The 23,183-nt window shown below is 38.6% G+C and overlaps 1 protein-coding gene across 2 annotated transcripts in view; it reads left to right on the top strand.

Annotated features, from left to right (window-relative positions):
* Positions 1 to 23,183, top strand: part of LOC100937994 (uncharacterized) — a 123,902-nt gene that overhangs the window by 93,209 nt on the left and 7,510 nt on the right. Inside the window, exons 1-2 of one of the 2 annotated variants that reach the window (XR_008525493.2) lie at positions 11,839 to 11,895; positions 12,141 to 12,266. The exons of the other annotated variant lie outside the window; for it this stretch is intronic. The gene's annotated coding sequence lies outside the window, so the exon portion shown is untranslated. Of the gene's footprint in view, positions 1 to 11,838; positions 11,896 to 12,140; positions 12,267 to 23,183 lie in introns of those variants that run through there. 2 annotated transcript variants of the gene reach the window in all.

The following is a 23,183-nucleotide window of genomic DNA, read 5'->3' as shown; positions in this document are numbered from 1 at the left end:
CAGAGAGCCAAATCATGAGTGAACTCCCATTCACAATTACTACAAAGAGAATAAAATACCTATGAATGGAATACAACTTACAAGGGATGTGAAGGACCTCTTCAAGGAGAACTACAAACTGCTGCTCAAACAAATAAGAAAGGACACAAATAAATGGAAAAACATTCCATGCTCGTGGATAGGAAGAATCAATATCGTGAAAATGGCCATACTGCCCAAAGTAATTTATAGATTCAGTACTATCCCCATCAAGCTACTATTGAATTTCTTCACAGAATTGGAAAAAACTACTTTAAACTTCATATGGAACCAAAAAAGAGCCCGCAGAGCCAAGACAATCCTAAGCAAAAAGAACAAAGCTGGAGGCATTATGCTACCTGACTTCAAACTATACTACAAGGCTATACAGTAACCAAAACAGCATGGTACTGGTACCAAACAGATATATAGACCAATGGAACAGAGCAGAGGCCTCAGAAATAACACCACACATCTACAACCCTCTGATCTTTGACAAACCTGAAAGAAACAAGCAATAGGGAAAGGATTCCCTACTTAATAAATGGTATTGGGAAAACTAGCTAGCCATATGCAGAAAACTGAAACTGGACCCCTTCCTTACACCTTATACAAAAATTAACTTAAGATGGATTGAAGACTTAAACATAAGACCCAAAACCATACAAATCCTAGAAGAAAACCTAGGCAATACCATTCAGGACATAGGCACGGGCAAAGACTTCATGCCTAAATCACCAAAAGCAATGGCACCAAAAGCCAAAATTGACAAATGGGATCTAATTAAACTAAAGAGCTTCTGCACAGCAAAAGGAATTATCATCAGAGTGAACAGGCAACCTACAGAATGGGAGAAAATTTTTGCAATCTATCCATCTGACATGGGCTAATATCCAGAATCTACAAAGAACTGAAACAAATTCACAAGAAAAAAACGACCCCATCAAAAAGTGGGCAAAGGATATGAACAGACACTTCTCAAAAGAAGACATTTATGCAGCCAACAAACATATGAAAAAAACCTCATCATCACTGGTCAATAGAGATATGCAAATCTCTATTGAGATTCCTATTCTATTAGAATGATGATCATTAAAAAGTCAGGAAGCAACAGATGCTGGAGAGGATGTGGAGAAATAGGAATGCTTTTACACTGTTGGTGGGAGTGTAAATTAGTTCAACCATTGTGGAAGACAGTGTGGCGATTCCTCAAGGACCTAGAGCCAGAAATACCATTTGACCCAGCAATCCCATTACTGGGTATTTACCCAAAGGATTATAAATCATTCTACTATAAAGACACATGCAAATGTATGTTTATTGTGGCACTGTTCACAATAGTAAAGACTTGGAGCCAACCCAAATGTCCATCAATGATAGACTGGATAAAGAAAATGTAGCACATATACACCATGGAATACTATGCAGCCATAAAAAAGGATGAGTTCATGTCCTTTGCAGGGACATGGATGAAGCTAGAAACCATCATTCTCAGCAAACTAACACAAGAACAGAAAACCAAACACCACATATTCTCATTCATAAGTGGGAGTTGAACTATGACAACACATGGACACAGTGAGATGAACATCACACACCAGGGCCTGTCGGGGGGTGGGGGGACTAGAGAAGGGATAGCATTGGGAGAAATACCTAATGTAGGGTGACGTGTTGATGGGTGCAGCAAACCACCATGGCACATGTATACGTATGTAACAAACCTGCACGTTCGGCACATGTACCCCAGAAATTAAAGTATAATTTAAAAAAAAGAAATTTTTTTTAGTGTTATAGAATTAGCATTGGTGAATTCCTTCTTTGTTATTGTTTTAAATTTCCTTTTAAAACAAACAGCAGTTGAATTAAATGTGTTGAATTGGGAATATACCAATATTTTATTCTTCTTAAAATTGGAGAATGTGATGACTCTGAAACATATGCATCCTGGCTTAGTCTAAGCATCAGTCATTGATTGCTGTGGCTGCCTTCAGTGTAAATCTTGTCTAACCTTAGTCTAGCTCAAAAGACAAAATGCTCTCAGTTAGATTTGACAGAAGAACCTGTAAAAACAAGAGGCTTACATTGTACCTCTGGATGGTTTGGAGTAACTTGTGATAGATACTCTGTTCACCTGGCATAATTAGATTCAACATTGTTAAAATGTCTGGATTCATAATCACAGCTCTTGGGAACATTAATAAATTGTGGAGGCCATTTTGTTTGCATTCCACAAAGGATGATCTTTTTGTAAAGCTTGCTGTGCAGGGGAGATTTTTGGGCTCTCTTCCAAGATGACTCAGCTCTTGTCTGGCTGTTCTATGAATTGGTTACTTGGAAAATAATGTAAATAACAACTGCAATGGTAAATTACAAGTAGGGACAGCAAGCATTCTGGACATCTAGCATGCAAAAAAGCCCTGCCCATTAAGGCAGGCATTTAGGTCAGTTGCTGATGCTATGGAGGCAGATGTTATGGGAACATTGTAGCATACATGTGTTTGAGCATATCTTGCTCAGGGGTGCTGGATGTGCATTGCATTGCCTTGACCACAGACACTGACCACAACCAGGTATCTGGAGAGGATAGAACAAGAGTAGTGCAAATTTATAATCATTTCTGAAAAAACGAAACAAAAAAACCTCAAAGCTCCTCAAATTCTAGAATATACCATGTGGTTAAACAGCTAATTACATGCTGCCTATGTTTTCCTTAATTTGTTCCACATGTGACAGTCTTAGCTCCCCAAATAGACTGTAAGAAGGCATAGTCCCTGACAAAGCTGGGAAACAGCTGGTATTGGTATTGGAAGGAGCTGGTATTGGAAGTCTTCCCACCCACCCTCTCCTGGTGTCCTCCACCACCCTCCCCATCAGCCCCCAGAAGTACTACTGTTGTATCCCCTTAGCCCTAATAGGACACTGTGCTCTAGGCCTACCCAGTGTGACCTTTCCAATTAGGCAAATCTGTCAGAATTTGCTCAGTACTTACTGTGTGACCTCTGGAAATCTCCTTATCTCCTTGTTTCCTCCCTGTATGGAGCTAAAAATACTGGATGGTTGTGAGCATTAAACAAAGTAAGGTATTAAAATGGCTTAAACAATGTGTAGCACATGTAAATAGTGTAATAAATGCTGCTCCTCTTTGCTTCTCCTCAGTTGAATTCTAACCATACTCTACACTTACTGAGGCTGACTTTCTTGAGTTACTTCTGTAAATGAGAATTATGTATTTTAGAGTAGAAAAGGCTTTAGAAATGATCCAGGCTGGAAGTTTTTGAGGAGTGTTCTCCATGGCCTCGGGTTCCCCTGGGACACCCTGAGGAAGGCTGCAGTATTGCCCAAGGAGCAGAGCTGGTAGAGCTCTGGCTTTTGACCTCTTTTAACCAGAGAAATACTGCTTTTATCAGTTGTAAATAGTGAGATTTTCATAAGATTTCATTTTGGGAATACAAAAGTGTTCTGTTCCTTGCCCCCACCCCCACCCCCCAAAAAATAGTTTGAAATGCTGCTTTGGCCAATACTTCATTTTATGGATAAGGGAAATGAAAAAAACTCAAAGATATTACAGATTCAAGCCTTTGCCTTGTTCTTTCTACCCCACCAAGGCCTTGGACTCTCCCTTCTTGGAGCACTTCCTTTAGTGTTTTAAATGCCATTTGACCAGACTCCACATTGAACTGTACTCTTGCAAGCTCTGTTCAGTAAAGATTTATTAAATTCAAATTACCACCAAAAGTTTCACAACTGTTTATGATTGAAGCCCCTTCTACGACTGCCAACATAATCTGAGTTTCATTTGTTCACTTTTTGAAATCCAAATATATTGGATTTGAAATCCAATATAGAGAATTACTCAAGTAATACAAAAATATGTGCTATAAACATTCAAACAATGAAGATGTGTGTAGCATAAAAAAGCAAAAGTGCTTCTTCATCCATCAGCCTTCCCCTAAGTCAGGTCAGTTAACTTCCTACCCTACTGTGGAACCACTGTTAAAATTTTAAGACATTGAAGATATTACTCTGAATCTACTTACGTTCACATTCACATATAGTTTCAGTTTTCTCCATATAAAGAAAACCAAACTCCTTATATTGTTTGACTTGATTTTTTACTTCTAAAAAGTCATAGAGATATTTCTGAGTAAGTCCCTATGTATCAATGTTACTCTTTAAAAATTCTTCACGGTATTTCCATTATATTTCTTGGGGTGAATGTCATGAAAAATGGGCAAATAGATGGTTTTCTTTTTTTTTTTCCATTACAAATACCCTTGCAATGAGCATTCTTGTATATATCTTCATGTACACATTTGAAATTATATCTCTAGCTTGGGTGAGGTGGCTCACGCCTGTAATCCCAACACTTTGGAAGGCAGAGGCTGGTGGGTCACTTGAGGTCAGGAGTTTGAGACCAGCCTGGCCAACATGGCAAAATCCTGTCTCTACTAAAATTACAAAAATTAGCTAGGTGTGGTGGTGCGTGTCTGTAGTTCCAGCTACTCGGGAGGCTGAGGTGGGAGAATTGCTTGAAGCCGGGAGGCAGAAGTTGTAGTGGGCGGAGATTGCGCCACTGCATTCCAGCCTGGGTGATGGAATGAGACTCTGTCTAAAAATAAATAATAAATAATAAAAATAATTAATAAATAATGAAAGTGTATCTTTCGAATAAATCCTGGGAGAATTTCACAGTCAATTAAAAAACTTGATAGATGTAGACACATTGCCCTCCAAATTTCCATATTCATTTATATTCCCATTATTACTCTCAACCAATACAAAATATTTAAACATATATTTTTCTTTTATTATATTTTAAATTTTACGTCTTTAATTTTTCCAGTGAAAAAGATTAAAGTGATTTATTATTTTATTTTGTAACTCTTCGTTTCTTGACAGGGTTGAATGTCTTTGTACATGCTATTTTATTTGTATTTTGTTCTGTAAATTATCTCTTTATATCACTGCGCATTTTTCTATTGGGTTGTTTGTCTTTTTCTTATTCATTTATAGCTTTTAAAATGTATTTCTGACATTTTTTAATATACGTAATATATTTTATTTTAATCGTTTGTTATATATATTACACATTTTTCTTCATTTATTTTTTAACTGTTAACTTTGTTTATGGTCTATTTGATATGTAAGATTTATCTTTCCATACAGCAACATCTGTCAGTCTTTTGCCTTATGCCTTCTGCAAGCCCTGTCAAATTTTCCTTCCTAATTCAAACGCTTCACTCTTCTTTCTGTCGTTCTTGCCTAAGACACTATTTTCTCTTGCCAAGACCACTGCAATAGCCTCATAACTGATCTGCCAGCTTCCACTCTTGACTCTCCACAATTCATTGTCCATACCTTTCTTATTAAAAAATATTTATGAGATATTACTCTGTTTAAAATTCTTTAATTAATTCACATTTCATTTAGGATAAAATCCAAACTCCTTGCTCCAGCTTGCTTTCTTACTCTAACTTACTCTATTTTACAGATCCTAAATGGTCTGACCTACCTCTCAGACTTCATCTTAGATGGGTACTATGCTTCAGCTACGTAAGTATTTAAGTTTCTCAAACAAGCTAAATTTAATCTTAGTTTATGGCCTTTGCACTAATTAATTTCCCTTAATAGAAAGTGTTCCTTCCAACTCTTTGAAGGACTTGCTCCTTCTTGCCATTCAAATATCAATTTAAATTTAATGTTTTCAAAGAAAACTTTCAGCCAGAAATAGCCAAAGTTACTCTTGGTCATCACACCAAACTTTGATTCTCACCACAACACACATTTCACTCTTTGATTCTCTTTTTTCCCAGTTAGTTGTTGGCTGAATGATCAGTCTATTTATTTTATATATATCTAGCCATCTACATATCCATTCATCTACTTCTCTTCATATCCACCTACTTATGTATCCATCCATCCATCCATCCATCCATCCATCCATTCATCCATCCATCAGTCCATCTCTTCTCTTGGACCTTTTGACTAATATTTTTAAAATTATTGCCTTTTAAGTAGAGTTTGGGGAGGGAGTACAGTCACATATATATGATTAATTGTAGGGTGGCCATATAATTTATCATCCAAAACAGGACAATTTTGAGGGTAAAAAGAATTATAATTATACTGGGACGAGAGGTGAAACCTGGTCTCAGGCACATGATTATCCAATTTAATACCAGCAGTGTCTTTATTTAAATTATAGAAGCTTTATAAGATTTTAATATCTGTTATGTTTTATATTTCTTTATTCTTTATTTAATAAGGCTATTGACTATTCTAATAATTTTATTCTTCTTGATGAACTTTACATTAATATTATTAAATTCACATATCTCTATGTTGGAATTTTTTTCTTGGAACTGAGTTACATTTGGAGCAGAAATAACACTGATGTATGGCATTGGTTGGAAAGGACATTTTTAAGAAACATAATATATATCTTCATTTCTTTTAAAAAAATCTTTCAGAACATTTGATGATTTCTTCATATGTGCCCATGTAATTTTTAAACTTTTTTTCTAAATTATTTTATATTTTGTAGTACTGATGTAAATGGGATTTTTTTCCACCTTTTTTGCATTTTTTTAAGTTTTCATGACAGAGTCTTGCTTTGTCACCAGCTTGGAGTGCAGTAGTGCAGTCACAGCTCACTGCATCCTTGACCTCCCTGGCTCATGTGATCCTCCCACCTCAGCCTCTCAAGTAGCTGGGACTACAGGCATATGCCACCATGACCGGTTAATTTTTGTATGTTCTGTAGAGACAGGGTTTCACCATATTGCCCAGGCACTGGTCCTGAACTCTTGGGCTTAAGCAATCCACCTGCCTCAGCCTCCCAAAGTGCTGGGATTATAGGTGTGAGCCACTGTGCCAGGGGCTCCACTTTATTTTCGTACCTATTATTGTTGGTGTGTAGGAAAGCTCTTACTATTTGTCTAGTTTTTTCATAACCATTTAAAGCCCTAGTTTAGATTATTTTTTTTATTTCCCTGTTATTTGTGCAGGAAATATATTTGTGCTTATAGTGGGAGATGACATTTTTCAAAGATGTCCACAATAGCATCTGCCATCACAAATACTCTTCTAAATGTGACCCTGCCACTCTTCCACCAAGAGTCATCTTCCATTGAATCTGGGCTTACTGACTCACTTGTAGCCAAGAGAATACAGCAGCAGGGTTTCTGTGTGACATCTGAGGCCATTCATCTCCTGCCTAGTTCTCTAGAACACTTCCCTTCTGGATGCTCCCTTTTGGAAGTGCTCGTCAGAATGCAGATAACATGCTGGGAGAGGCCCAAGCCACATGGAGAGGCCTCATGTAGGTGTTCTGGTTTATAGCTGCAGCTGGTGTTGTAGTCATCCTTGCTCAGGCACCAGACATGTGAGTCTTCTTTAAGCCTGGTCATCATCTATTCTTCCTAGCTGAGGCCCCAGACCTCGAGGGGAAGGCATAGGCCATTTCCACCGTGTCCTGTCTAAATTCCTGATGCTCTGAATGTATGAACAGTTTGGAGTTGTTTGTTACACAGCAGTAAGTAAATGGAACACTCATAGATGAGTGCAAAGAATAAGGAGTCATAATACCTCTGCCATCGGTTACCCTTAAGACCTTCAACATATCAAGTAAGCTTTCTTGGGCTCAAGTTTCCTTATCTGTAAAGGAGTACAGTGTTATTTGACCTTCCAAAACCACAGAGAATTGGTGAGAATCAAGTGAGAAAATAATATGAAAGCACTTTGTGGAAATGGATGTAAAATAAATAAATAAGAAGAGCTGCATAAATATAAAGACTATCTTTTGAGTCAATTATATGCATATTTTTCTAAATCAAATAGGCTTAATGATTCCCTAGGTAGAGCTGGCCCCACACTGCAGGAAAAGTGATCCTGGCCCCTCGGAACATAAGCTATATTTCCAAAACATGAAAAGAACTCTCTGCTCTTGATAAATGACTGAAATTCCTTCTGAGAAAGGCAAGATTTGTGTAGTTCCATTCAGAATTGAAGAAATCCAGATATCTCAGACATGACCTTAAGTAAAATTAAAACTGCTAGAGAGTGTCTCACCCTTGTTGAGGTTTTTCTTTACAATCTAAGGTTAAAATAATTACTAAAAATAATTGAAACTGCTTGTTGAGAGAGCTGCTTAGCGTGTTACTCCAAGGCAAACCAAGGCATTGGCCAAAATGGCTTAAGTCTCCAATGTGAAATGCCAGAACCATCAGTGATCAAGCCAAGCTCAGTAATTTCCATGCAACCCAAGTAAATCAGAGTTAGATAAGAAAGTGTTTGAGCTCTGCAAGGGCACTGAGAGAGATCTCCCTCTCAGTATTTCCACTCTGTTTTCATGTGAGTCTAAGAAAGAAAAGTGTTGATGCAGAAAGTATAAAAATTTGAGCTTCCTGATTTATGCCTAGGTTGTTCTCAAACCCAATCCCTGCTCATTCTCTTTTTGACACTGTTAATTATCCTGTATCTAAAACAATTTGAGCATCCCTTTCAGTTGTCTGTCTTGTTTTTTTCTTTAAGAATTTTATAGATGCAAGTAGGCAAATGAACAGAATTTAGTGCTTAAAAACAGTATGATCTACTTACAGGAAAAACTCAAATCCTGTTATGCACAGTTAACAGCGTTAACTTTATCTATCTACCTTCTGAAACCCAGAAATGGAGTAAGGAGGGATAATGATATTTATTTCCTCATGTTGTCATGAAGATTAAATGGTCTTTTATGTATGGGAGAACAAAGTCATGTTAACATCTTTATCCCAATTTCCTTGGCTCAGATCCTCTGCAAACATTGCTGCTGAGCATCCTGACGCCCTCCTTCTTCTTTCCCCATTCACTCTAGGTATTTCTGGAATGTCCTATGTGTTTTCACACATGCCCACGTGAGGGTCTCAGCCCTTATAAAATTTGGAGTAAAAGAGTCCCTTTAACTTCGGCCTTCAACCTTTTGGCCCATAGGCTTCAGGCTGGAGATTAGACATAATTTTCTCTATAAGCCTATTTTCCTTCTCCCTCCCAATCTACATTTCTGTTCAGATTTATAACTTAACTACCTCTTACTTGTATGCAAATAAATTCATAAAATAGACTCAGGAATCACCATATCTTCCAGTTTCTAAGCTTAGCTAGACCATGAATTCTGATTTGGGCTGACTGGGGCACCTGGCACGTAAGAATCTCTCCATTACAAGATCTAATTTTACCTTCAGAGAGGCTCAGTGGCATATCCAAAATCACAGAGTCAGGACTCCAACTCAGATCTTGTGACACTATAGAACCTCTTCTGTATGCAACAGTTGGAGTTAGACCCTGGAGCTAGATTGCCATCTTCAAAGCTGGGATCAGTGCTTTCTCATCAGTGATATTGGATCAAGTCTACTCAGGGACAGAAGACTCGAAGTCTATTTTGTGACTTAGCCTTGTTGTTGCCCTCCATGATTCTGATCTATAAAGGTCATTCTGCAAAATCTATGATGCCTTCCTACTTAGTAGGAAAAATCACATCTTTATTTTTCACCCTTGGCAAATATGTGAGTATACTTTTCTTGAGTAAATATTAGTTATTTGTGTTTAATTTATATTGTGTACTCAAAATTTCCATCTATGGGCAGAGTCACAGCTTAAGTTAAACCTGCCTCATAGGATTTTTGTATTCAATATTTTTCTAGCTTTTAAACTTTAAAAAAAATCCTGGAATAATTCTTGGAGAACATTGGCAGAGACAGCTAGGTAGTGCTGTCACACACATACATACAGAAACATCCAGTGATTTTTAGTTTTTCTACCAAAGGACCTGCCCACTTGGTATCCAGATTCACGTACAAGTGACATGCAGTTAATGTTCATGGAAGTCAGCTGAGATAGCCCAGCCAGCTTATTCCCATGAACCACCCCCATGTAATTCAGAAAACCGATAGGTTGAAAATCAATATAGCATTGATTTCCAGCCAAGAAACTAGTAACTGTTTCTTGCATAGTCAAAAGAGATCAGCTAAACTGAACCCTAAGAGCCCCTTTTATGAGGCAGGCTTGCAGGCCTCCACAAACTACTGCCAGACGTTTTCTACCCCTTTGGAGGGGCTGGCCTACAGACTCAGAAAACTATCTGAAGCTCGTGGCTCTGCCCTGTCGATTCTTGAAGAGGTAGGGAAGTCATGGCACATTATTTTGTGTAAGAATAAAGGGTATTCAGTGAATGGAAGCATCATATAACTATTAAATTATAACCAAGATTATCATTATTAGGTATGTTTGCTACAAAATGTCTCCAAAAGAATCCCTTTCTGTTCTTCCTCATTGTCTTTATTTTGATTTCACTTCACTTCTGTGTCTTTTTATACCTCTTGGGCAGGAATTTATACCAAACTGAAACTTGTATCAAAAACCATAACCACCAGACTGTCTTGCTAACCCTGAACCAAAGATAGATCAGCAAATAAATATTTATTTAAGGCATGGGCTAAATGAAAGACTTTGTTTTTCTTTCTTTCTTTTTAAAATTCTAATGAATAGGTTTGAAATGGAATGACCTTTTTTCCCCTTAATCGAGAACACCACAAAGTATTCTCAGAAATGAAGTGAACAAAATTTATGATTTTTAAAGTTCCAAAGTCTACAATCAAAGGGAGAGATCTGGGGTCACTGCCTCGGAGATGTATTTATTACCTGAGATGCTGGGCAGATGATTAAGCTTTTTATAGCTATGTCTCATTTCTTACCTGTCTTCCCTGTCTTCCCCCTTAATTTCAGGAAGTTGATTATTGAAACTTGGGCTGACCCCTGTACTCTCCTGGTGCTGTCTGTATTGGCACCCATGACCTGTAGAGTCTAGAAAGTCCTCGGAATGGGTAGGAAGCCATTCACCAATCAAATCTGTGCACTCCTATTAGCTCTTGAACCTTAGAAAGCAGATTAGATACTGCTCCAGCTTTCCAAAAAAGAGAGAGAGAAAAAAAATGTCAGATTTTCAAAAGGTATTATAGATAAGCACTCTCTCTTAAGCTTAAGCTTGGGTTATTTAAAATAATTACTGTAACACCTGTACTTTCCTTTATTTTCTGTACCAGGCAGAAATAAACCCGAGGACTACTTTGCACACTGAAATTTGCAGGAAAATGAGACCCTCAATTCAGCCTGACATTTCCATTAGCACTTAAATGAGTGGTAGCCTAGCAGCTCACATTAGAGACTTCTCCTCTCAACTAAATGTGACAGGAAATAACCCCTGGCACTTTGGGGGACAATTGTTCCTTCTCACCCCATTTCTATACACAAAAAGTCCCGCTGTTATCACCTATATTGATTTTAGCTCAATTTGTACTAGAGATAAAGATTTTCATTTTAAAGTTAAAAAAAAATCCCAGATTAACTTAGTTAATCTTTAGCACAACCTCATGAGCGCAGTTCTATTACATCCACTTCACACAGGAAGAAAGTAGAGGCATAATGTTTTACATTCCCTGACTATGTAGACTCTGATGGCCTAATTTGTTTTGTTTACTGCTGTTTTCTCAAAATCTAGAATGGTTGGCACATAATAGGCGCTCAATAAATACTTGCAGACTGAAGTGTGCATGCATGCATGAATGAATAAATGCACAAACAACCCCAAGGTCACATAGCCAACTGGGACCTAAACAGCTATCTAACCCCAATGCCTGTGTCCTTGGTGACCTTGGCACACAGATGATTCAGGTGGTATGCCTGCACTGTGACCTCACTCTACTCAGAAGAGGAAGGGGCTACCTGCTCATTGTCATAACCTTTGTGAAATCACCAACCAAGGTAGGACCAGATTTAGGTCCTCCTAGGGTTGTCGTAGCTACTTGTTTGGGTTTGATATGAATAATCCGATGAAGTGAAGAAGTAGGTAGTGTAATGGAATCTGATAGAACTCTTAACTGCCTAACATGTACCCTCTCTCTGCTCCAGTTCCATCATCTGGAAAATAGAAATAATTATATTTACCTCATGAGGGAATTGTGAGGATTAAATTTTAAAATATAGATAAAACACCTAGCATCAATGTCTTGTACATAGTGGGCATTCAGTAATAGTTTACCTTTTCCTCCACCCATTTAACCTGAAGCTCTGTCCCCATTTTTGGATAGGCAACACAATGCTCTGCTCTCTTCTTTTCAAGCATAGTGGAGAGGGAAAAAGCCTGAACAAGAAGATTCGCCCTAGGGCATAGAGGATGAAAATGTACTGAATTTGTACTGACTGTTCCTCTGCAGGTAAAACATTCCCTTGCAGATATTTCAGCGTGCGTGTTAAATACTCTGAGATAATTCTGGCATTTGTGGATATGAAATAAACACCAAATTGACTAAGGTGTTGTGGATGCTGAAACAAAGCCTAATTAAATAGTATGAAACACTGTTGGTAATGTGTAGCTGTTGTGAGGTTAGGGAAGGCAGCCTTTTCAGAATTTTTATTGAGAAGGAAGGATTAGAATTAAGCATTACTAAGGACTCAGATTTTACGAACACTTGTGTTTTAAAAAATGTACATATGAAGCTTAAAGTATCTTTTACAGAAAAAAAGGAGTGTCATCCGAAATGGGATTGAAATGCCTTTGAACGTTTTCCTTGAATGCAACATCAGATCCTTTTCGGGACTGAAGAGGAAGGGAGGCATTGGGAAAGAAGTGAAGTGGGGATCAGTGAGGCAGGCCTTAGGAAGCTCACTGGAAGAGTGGAGGCACCTGTGTCTCTGCCTCTGGGTCTTATCTTCACCCCAGCTGAGCCTTGCAGTGGAAAGTATTTTTGAAAATAAGCTTTAATTTAAAAAAAGAAAGAAGGAAGGAAGGGAAGGAGTGAGGGGGTAAGGGAGGAAGGAGGGAAGGAAGGAAAGAAGGAAGGAAGGAAAGAAGGAAGGGAAGGAGGGAGGAAGGGAAATGCCTGTTAAAGCACCTGCAGCAGAGTCCTGAGAGCTGGAGCTCAGGAGCTGCCACTACTGCTTACAGTGTATTGTTCTGAACTACCAGCATGATGAAGTCTACATTCAGAAAAAAATGTTACATCCGAAACTGGACACTCAGCCAGAACTGAAGCAAAGTTCCCTAGACTGGGAAATAAGCTCTCCCTTGCATTCTTGTTTCCTTTCCTACTGTCACCCAAAAGTTTAGCAGCATTGCTTCATTTCTGTAAAATGTCTTGAAGATTCGAACAATGGAAAGAAGGCCTTTAGTAAAATGTTTTCCCCTTAAAACAAGGGTTAATAAGGCTAGATTTAGGAATAGGAGTTTAAAGATAAAACAAACATGAAGTCCTATTTGTCTTCTCTCTTTCTGCCTCCTGCAGGGCCATAGTAAGTAGCCGTATGAGGACGGATGTTGGCTGTGTTTGTATCTCATTTCCATGGCTACTTCGCATGTCTTCCTTTTGTCCGTCATCTTCTTTTATTCTTGTCTTTATTTATCTTTTTTCCTATTCCTGCTATTTTAATTTCCACTCCATTGAATTCTGCTCCAGTCTTCTTCCTTTTTTCTGTCTTACTAATATGTTTATACAATAATTTCTCAGAATGACAGGTTTAGAGATACCCCTTCTTCACTCTGCCAATGTTAAATGCAAGAGATTTTTATTATAGAGTTTATTTAAAAGAATTTTTCTCTGAAAACTTTTCTTAAAAACTGGAATGCTCTTTGAGATAATTTGATACAGATTGGGGTGTAGCAAAATGAGGTCTGTGCTTCTGAGGCAGGAGAATAGGGCCTGGAGGCAGGGAACCTAAGGACTTCCTAGAACGAAATCAAAGGGAAACACATCAGCTATGACAGGAAATAGCCTCTTCATTTACATAGGGCATACACTAATAAATGACTTTGCAACTTCACTTTAGCCTCTTATTTACATAGGACATACAACAAGTAACCAATGGAAGCCTCTAGAGGGTATTTAAGCCCCAGAAAATTCTGTAACTGGGCTCTTGAGCCCCTATGCTCAGGCCTGCTCCCACCCTGTGGAGTGTACTTTCATTTTCAATAAATCTCTGCTTTTGTTGCCTTATTGTTTCCTTTCTTTGTTGGTGCGTTTTGTCCAATTCTTTGTTCAAAATGCCAAGAGCCTGGACACCCTCCACCGGTAACACGTCCCAGCCCTGAAGATCTTGGTAGATCCCAGACAAAGTAAAATACGTTTGCCTTTAGTTAGAATAACGTACCATAATAACTCGAGAGAATATTGTAGTATAATTTATAGGTGACCTAACATGTTTTCTGTGTGGATGATAGCAGACTAAATTATGAACCCCGAACCTTCATAATATGATTATCAAGCTTAATAAGAATTCTAAGTGTAACTTTGAACTTGTTGACCAGCCTCTTCTGGTCCCCTCTCTCTCCTACCCTCCCCAGCCTCTGGTAGCCACTGTTCTACCTTTCCTTCCATGAAATAAATTTTTTTAGATTCCACATATGAGTGAGATCATTTGATGTTTGTTTTTCCGTACCTGGCTTATTTCACTTCACATACTGTCCTCCAGGTTCATCCATGTGCCATCCACCTATCAGTGGGCATTTAGGTTGCAGTTGGAAAGGAAGAGTTAGTTCTAGTGTTCTAGTACACAGAAGGGTGACTATAGCAAAGCACGATGTAGTGTATATTTCAAGTTAGCCAGAAGACATTTTTAATATTATCACCACTAAGAAATGATAAATGTTTATGGTGAAAAATATGGTTATTACCCTGATTTGATCATTAAACAACATATACAGACATTGAAACAACACACTGTACCCCATAAATATGTGAAATTATTATGTGTCAATTGAAAAATAAACATTAATTAATTTATTTTTTTGATCATATTATTTTATTTTTATTTATTTATTTATTTATTATTATTATACTTTAGGTTTTAGGGTACATGTGCACAATGTGCAGGTTAGTTACATATGTATACATGTGCCATGCTGGTGCACTGCACCCACTAACTCGTCATCTAGCATTAGGTATATCTCCCAATGCTATCCCTCCCCACTTCCTGCACCCCACAACAGTCCCCAGAGTGTGATGTTCCCCTTCCTGTGTCCATGTGTTCTCATTGTACAATTCCCACCTATGAATGAGAATATGTGGTGTTTGGTTTTTTGTTCTTGTGATAGTTTACTGAGAATGATGATTTCCAGTTTCATCCATGTCCCTACAAAGGACATGAACTCATCATTTTTTATAGCTGCATAGTATTCCATGGTGTATATGTGCCACATTTTCTTAATCCAGTCTATCATTGTTGGACATTTGGGTTGGTTCCAAGTCTTTACTATTGTGAAGAGAGCCGCAATAAACATACATGTGCATGTGTCTTTATAGCAGCATGATTTATAGTCCTTTGGGTATATACCCAGTAATGGGATGGCTGGGTCAAATGGTATTTCTAGTTGTAGATCCCTGAGGAATCGCCACACTGACTTCCACAATGGTTGAACTAGTTTACAGTCCCACCAACAGTGTAAAAGTGTTCCTATTTCTCCACATCCTCTCCAGCACCTGTTGTTTCCTGACTTTTTAATGATTGCCATTCTAACTGGTGTGAGATGGTATCTCATTGTGGTTTTGATTTGCATTTCTCTGATGGCCAGTGATGGTGAGCATTTTTTCATGTGTTTTTTGGCTGCATAAATGTCTTCTTTTGAGAAGTGTCTGTTCATGTCCTTTGCCCACTTTTTGATGGGGTTGTTTGTTTTTTTCTTGTAAATTTGTTTGAGTTCATTGTAGATTCTGGATATTAGCCCTTTGTCAGATGAGTAGGTTGCGAAAATTTTCTCCCGTTTTGTAGGTTGCCTGTTCACTCTGATGGTAGTTTCTTTTGCTGTGCAGAAGCTCTTTAGTTTAATTAGATCCCATTTGTCAATTTTGGCTTTTGTTGCCATTGCTTTTGGTGTTTTAGACATGAAGTCCTTGCCCATGCCTATGTCCTGAATGGTAATGCCTAGGTTTTCTTCTACGGTTTTTATGGTTTTAGGTCTGACGTTTAAGTCTTTAATCCATCTTCAATTGATTTTTGCATAACGTGTAAGGAAGGGATCCAGTTTCAGCTTTCTACATATGGCTAGCCAGTTTTCCCAGCACCATTTATTAAATAGGGAATCCTTTACCCATTGCTTGTTTTTCTCAGGTTTGTCAAAGATCAGATGGTTGTAGATATGCGGCATTATGTCTGAGGGCTCTGTTCTGTTCCATTGATCTATATCTCTGTTTTGGTACCAGTACCATGCTGTTTTGGTTACTGTAGCCTTGTAGTATAGTTTGAAGTCAGGTAGTGTGATGCCTCCAGCTTTGTTCTTTTGGCTTAGGATTGACTTGGCGATGTGGGCTCTTTTTTGGTTCCATATGAACTTTAAAGTAGTTTTTTCCAATTCTGTGAAGAAAGTCATTGGTAGCTTGATGGGGATGGCATTGAATCTGTAAATTACCTTGGGCAGTATGGCCATTTTCACGATATTGATTCTTCCTACCCATGAGCATGGAATGTTCTTCCATTTGTTTGTATCCTCTTTTATTTCCTTGAGCAGTGGTTTGTAGTTCTCCTTGAAGAGGTTGTTCATGTCCCTTGTAAGTTGGATTCCTAGGTATTTTATTCTCTTTGAAGCAATTGTGAATGGGAGTTCACTCATGATTTGGCTCTCTGTCTGTTGTTGGTGTATAAGAATGCTTGTGATTTTTGTATATTGATTTTGTATCCTGAGTCTTTGCTGAAGTTGCTCATCAGCTTAAGGAGATTTGGGGCTGAGACAATGGGGTTTTCTAGATATACAATCATGTCGTCTGCAAACAGGGACAATTTGACTTCCTCTTTTCCTAACTGAATACCCATTATTTCCTTCTCCTGCCTAATTGCCCTGGCCAGAACTTCCAACACTATGTTGAATAGGAGTGGTGAGAGAGGGCATCCCTGTCTTGTGCCAGTTTTCAAAGGGAATGCTTCCAGTTTTTGCCCATTCAGTATGATATTAGCTGTGGGTTTGTCATAGATAGCTCTTATTATTTTGAGATGTGTCCCATCAATACCTAATTTATTGAGAGTTTTTAGCATGAAGGGTTATTGAATTTTGTCAAAGGCCTTTTCTGCATCTATTGAGATAATCATGTGGTTTTTGTCTTTGGTTCTGTTTATATGCTGGATTACATTTATTGATTTGTGTATATTGAACCAGCCTTGCATCCCAGGGATGAAGCCCACTTGATCATGGTGGATAAGCTTTTTGATGTGCTGCTGGATTCGGTTTGCCAGTATTTTATTGAGGATTTTTGCATCAATGTTCATCAAGGATATTGGTCTAAAATTCTCTTTTTTGGTTGTGTCTCTGCCTGGCTTTGGTATCAGGATGATGCTGGCCCCATAAAATGAGTTAGGGAGGATTCCCTCTTTTTCTATTGATTGGAATAGTTTCAGAAGGAATGGTACCAGTTCCTCCTTGTACCTCTGGTAGAATTTGGCTGTGAATCCATCTGGTCCTGGACTCTTTTTGGTTGGTAAGCTATTGATTATTGCCACAATTTCAGATCCTGTTATTGATCTATTCAGAGATTCAACTTCTTCCTGGTTTAGTCTTGGAAGAGTGTATGTGTCGAGGAATTTATCCATTTCTTCTAGATTTTCTAGTTTATATGCGTAGAGGTGTTTGTAGTATTCTCTGATGGTAGTTTGTATTTCTGTGGGATTGGTGGTGATATCCCCTTTATCATTTTTTATTGCATCTATTTGATTCTTCTCTCTTTTTTTCTTTATTAGTCTTGCTAGTGGTCTATCAATTTTGTTGATCCTTTCAAAAAACCAGCTCCTGGATTCATTAATTTTTTGAAGGGTTTTTTGTGTCTCTATTTCCTTCAGTTCTGCTCTGATTTTAGTTATTTCTTGCCTTCTGCTAGCTTTTGAATGTGTTTGCTCTTGCTTTTCTAGTTCTTTTAATTGTGATGTTATGGTGTCAATTTTGGATCTTTCCTGCTTTCTCTTATGGGCGTTTAGTGCTATAGATTTCCCTCTACACACTGCTTTGAATGCATCCCAGAGATTCTGGTATGTTGTGTCTTGGTTCTCATTGGTATCAAAGAACATCTTTATTTCTGCCTTCATTTCGTTATGTACCCAGTAGTCATTCAGGAGCAGGTTGTTCAATTTCCATGTAGTTGAGCGGTTTTGAGTGAGATTCTTAATCCTGAGTTCTAGCTTGATTGCATTGTGATCTGAGAGATAGTTTGTTATAATTTTTGTTCTTTTACATTTACTGAGGAGAGCTTTACTTCCAAGTATGTGGTCAATTTTGGAATATGTGTGGTGTGGTGCTGAAAAAAATGTATATCCTATTGATTTGGGGTGGAGAGTTCTGTAGATGTCTATTAGGTCTGCTTGGTGCAGAGCTGAGTTCAATTCCTGGGTATCCTTGTTGACTTTCTGTCTCGTTGATCTGTCTAATGTTGACGGTGGGGTGTTAAAGTCTCCCATTATTAATGTGTGGGAATCTAAGTCTCTTTGTAGGTCACTCAGGAGTTGCTTTATGAATCTGGGTGCTCCTGTATTGGGTGCATATATATTTAGGATAGTTAGCTCTTCTTGTTGAATTGATCCCTTTACCATTATGTAATGGCCTTCTTTGTCTCTTTTGATCTTTGGTGGTTTAAAGTCTGTTTTATCAGAGACTAGGATTGCAACCCCTGCCTTTTTTTACTTTCCATTTGCTTGGTAGATCTTCCTCCATCCTTTTATTTTGAGCCTCTGTGTGTCTCTGCACGTGAGACGGGTTTCCTGAATACAGCACACTGATGGGTCTTGACTCTTTATCCAATTTGCCAGTCTGTGTCTTTTAATTGGAGCATTTAGTCCATTTACATTTAAAGTTAATATTGTTATGTGTGAATTTGATCCTGTTATTATGATGTTAGCTGGTTATTTTGCTCATTAGTTGATACAGTCTCTTCCTAGTCTGGATGGTCTTTATATTTTGGCATGATTTTGCAGCGGCTGGTACCGGTTGTTCCTTTCCATGTTTAGCGCTTCCTTCAGGAGCTCTTTTAGGGCAGGACTGGTGGTGACAAAATCTCTCAGCATTTGCTTGTCGGTAAAGTATTTTATTTCTCCTTCACTTATGAAGCTTAGTTTGGCTGGATATGAAATTCTGGGTTGAAAATTCTTTTGTTTAAGAATGTTGAATATTGGCCCCCACTCTTTTCTGGCTTGTAGGGTTTCTGCCAAGAGATCCGCTGTTAGTCTGATGGGCTTCCCTTTGAGGGTAACCCGACCTTTCTCTCTGGCTGCACTTAACATTTTTTCCTTCATTTCAACTTTGGTGAATCTGACAATTATGTCTTGGAGTTGCTCTTCTCGAGGAGTATCTTTGTGGCGTTCTCTGTATTTCCTGAATCTGGATGTTGGCCTGCCTTGCTAGATTGGGGAAGTTCTCCTGGATAATATCCTGCAGAGTGTTTTCCAACTTGGTTCCATTCTCCCCGTCACTTTCAGGTACACCAATCAGACGTAGATTTGGTATTTTCAGATAGTCCCATATTTCTTGGAGGCTTTGCTCGTTTCTTTTTATTCTTTTTTCTCTAAACTTCCCTTCTCGCTTCATTTCATTCATTTCATCTTCCATCGCTGATACCCTTTCTTCCAGTTGATCTCATCAGCTCCTGAGGCTTCTGCATTTTTCACGTAGTTCTCGAGCCTTGGTTTTCAGCTCCATCAGCTCCTTTAAGCACTTCTCTGTATTGGTTATTCTAGTTATACATTCTTCTAAATTTTTTTCAAAGTTTTCAACTTCTTTGCCTTTGGTCTGAATATCCTCCCATAGCTCGGAGTAATTTGATCTTCTGAAGCCTTCTTCTCTCAGCTCGTCAAAGTCATTCTCCGTCCAGCTTTGTTCCGTTGCTGGTGAGGAACTGCGTTCCTTTGGAGGAGGAGAGGTACTCTGCTTTTTAGAGTTTCCAGTTTTACTGCACTGTTTTTTCCCCATCTTTGTGGTTTTATCTACTTTTGGTCTTTGATGATGGTGATGTACAGATGGGTTTTTGGTGTGGATGTCCTTTCTGTTTGTTACTTTTCCTTCTAACAGACAGGACCCTCAGCTGCAGGTCTGTTGGAGTACCTGGCCGGCCGTGTGAGGTGTCAGTCTGCCCCTGCTTGGGGGTGCCTCCCAGTTAGGCTGCTCGGGGGTCAGGGGTCAGGGACCCACTTGAGGAGGCAGTCTGCTGGTTCTCAGATCTCCAGCTGCGTGCTGGGAGAACCACTGCTCTCTTCAAAGCTGTCAGACAAGGACTTTTAAGTCTGCAGAGGTTACTGCTTTCTTTTTGTTTGTCTGTGCCCTGCCCCCAGAGGTGGAGCCTACAGAGGCAGACAGGCCTCCTTGAGCTGTGGTGGGATCCACCCAGTTCGATCTTCCTGGCTGCTTTGTTTACCTAAGCAAGCCTGGGCAATGGTGGGCGCCCCTCCCCCAGCCTTGCTGCTGCCTTGCAGTTTGATCTCAGACTGCTGTGCTAGCAATCAGCGAGACTCCGTGGGCCTAGGACCCTCTGAGCCAGGTGCGGGATATAATCTCCTGGTGCGCCGTTTTTTAAGCCCGTCGGAAAAGCGCAGTATTTGGTGGGAGTGACCCAATTTTCCAGGTGCCGTCTGTCACCCCTTTCTTTGACTAGGAAAGGGAACTCCCTGACCCCTTGCGCTTCCTGAGTGAGGCAATGCCTTGCCCTTCTTTGGCTCGCGCACGGTGCGCGCACCCACTGACCTGCACCCACTGTCTGGCACTCCCTAGTGAGATGAACCCAGTACCTCAGATGGAAATGCAGAAATCACCCGTCTTCTGCGTCGCTCACGCTGGGAGCTGTAGACCGGAGCTGTTCCTATTCGGCCATCTTGGCTCCTCCCCATTAATTTATTAAGAAAAAATTCTAAAGATCTTTCTATTATTCCTGTCTCAGTCCTGGATGCCTAAAATCAACTTTGAATTATTCAGGCATGGCTAATCCAACACCATTCCTATTATCTAGCACTCACTTCCTTCTATAACATATTTAGGAGGTCACAGTGATGCAAAATTCATAATATGGTCAATATAATATAATTACAGGTCTAATATTAATTATTTTATTGCAGAGTAACTATCTTTAGGAATCATACCTTTTTTTTCTTTTCTAATAACCCTATTGTCTTCTCTTTTCTACCCATCCTGACTTGTTCATTTATTCCATAAACATTAAATGCCTACAAGGCATTCAGCTATGTGCTGGGCATTAGAAACACCGTAAGTGAACAGATGAACATGGCTAGGTCATCCCAGAGCTTAACATTTACTTGTTTCTTCAAGTGGCTTGGTTTTTACTAGCCTTCAATGACTACAAAGAAAAAGAAAAGTTCATTTCTTGACTTGAATATTGATGCTTTCAAACATAGCAATGCTACACTCCCCAATAAATCCTTTTTGAAGACTGAAACAGTTTAGTTTGTAAGAGTATACCTTGAAATCAACAATTTATCAAGCTTTATAAAGTACCTATACAGTGTGAACCACTGAATGTAAGATATTCTACAAATAAAACCCAGATGCAATTTTTTGAGGAATATATAGACATACACACATTTTCACTTTTTTCTACTTTTGATTGATTTATTTATTTAAATAGAGTTATAAGCTGGGCGCGGTGGCTCAAGCCTGTAATCCCAGCACTTTGGGAGGCCGAGGTGGGCAGATCACCTGAGGTCAGGAGTTCAAGACCAGCCTGGCCAACATGGTGAAACCTTGTCTCTACTAAAAATATAAAAATTAGCTGGGCGTGGTGGTGAGTGCCTATTATCCCAGCTACTCAGGAGGCTGAGGCAGGAGAATCGCTTGACCTGGGAGGCGGAGATTGCAGTGAGCAGAGATCGAGCCACTGCACTCCAGCCAGGGTGACAGAGCAAGACTCTATCAAAAAAAAAAAAAAAAGAGGTATAATTTACATATAATAAAATTGGTAGATGTTAAATTTTGTTTAGTGAATTTTGACAAATGCATACAGTTATGGCATCTACACTTCTGTTAAGATAGATAATGCTTCCATCATCCCAGAATGTTTCCTTTGCTCCTCCAGCCAATTATTTCCTTTCCTAATACCAGAGAACCTTATTTCTCTCACTGTGGATTAGGTTTGCTTGTTCTTGGTCTTCATATACGTGGAATCAGATAGTATGTACTTTCTGGTTTTTTCCTCTAAATATTATTTTTGAGATTCATCCATATTATTGCGTATATCAATAGTTTGTTTCTTTTTAATTCTGAGTAGGATCCATTGTATAGCTATACCACAATTTGTTTATCCATTCAGTTATTGATGGACATTTGGGCTGTTTCTAGGCTTTAACTACTGTAATAAAGTTTTCTTATACAAGTCTTTTTGTGGACAATTTTTTTCCCCAATTCTCTTGGGTGAGGACCTTGAATGGGATTCCTGGGTCATAGAATAGGTTTCTATTTAACTTTATAAGAAACTGCCAAAACATTCTTCAAAACAGTATTTATATTCCCATTAGCAACATTTGAGAATTCTAGTTGTTCTACATTCTCACCAATATTTTGTATGCTAGCCTTTTTATATTAAACTTTATTTTTAATTGACAAGTAATTATTGTATATATTTATGGTGTATGACCTGGTATTTTGATATGCAGCATGTTTACCTTGTGGAATAATTAAATCAAGCTGATTAACAAATTCATCATCTCACATACTTAGCATTTTTGTGGTAAAAACATTAAAACTCTATTCTTTTAGCAATTTTGAAATATAAAACACATTATTATAATCAACATTGTGTGCAATAAGTGACTAAAGCTTATTCCTCTGGTCTAATGGAATTAGCCCCTGGTGACCACCATTCTACTCTCAGCTTCTATGAGTTCAACTTTTTTAGATTCCACATATGAGTGAGATCATGTGGTATTTGTCTTTCTGTGCCTGGCTTATTTACTTAGCACAATGTCCTCCAGATTCATCCATGTTGTCCCAAATGACAGAATTTCCTCCTTTTTTGAGGTTGCATAGTATTCCATAGTGCATATACACCACCTTTTAAAAATTCATTTATCTGATGATGGATACCTAGGTTGCTTCCATATTTTAGATATTGCAAATAATACTCCAATGAATATGGGAGTGCAGATACCTCTTTAACACACTGATT

Source organism: Pongo abelii, chromosome 4 (assembly GCF_028885655.2).
Source record: "Pongo abelii isolate AG06213 chromosome 4, NHGRI_mPonAbe1-v2.0_pri, whole genome shotgun sequence".
NCBI classification, from domain to species: Eukaryota; Metazoa; Chordata; class Mammalia; order Primates; family Hominidae; genus Pongo; species Pongo abelii.
The sequence above is the reverse complement of the archived record's forward strand: the minus strand, read 5'-3'. Positions and strand labels throughout refer to the sequence as shown.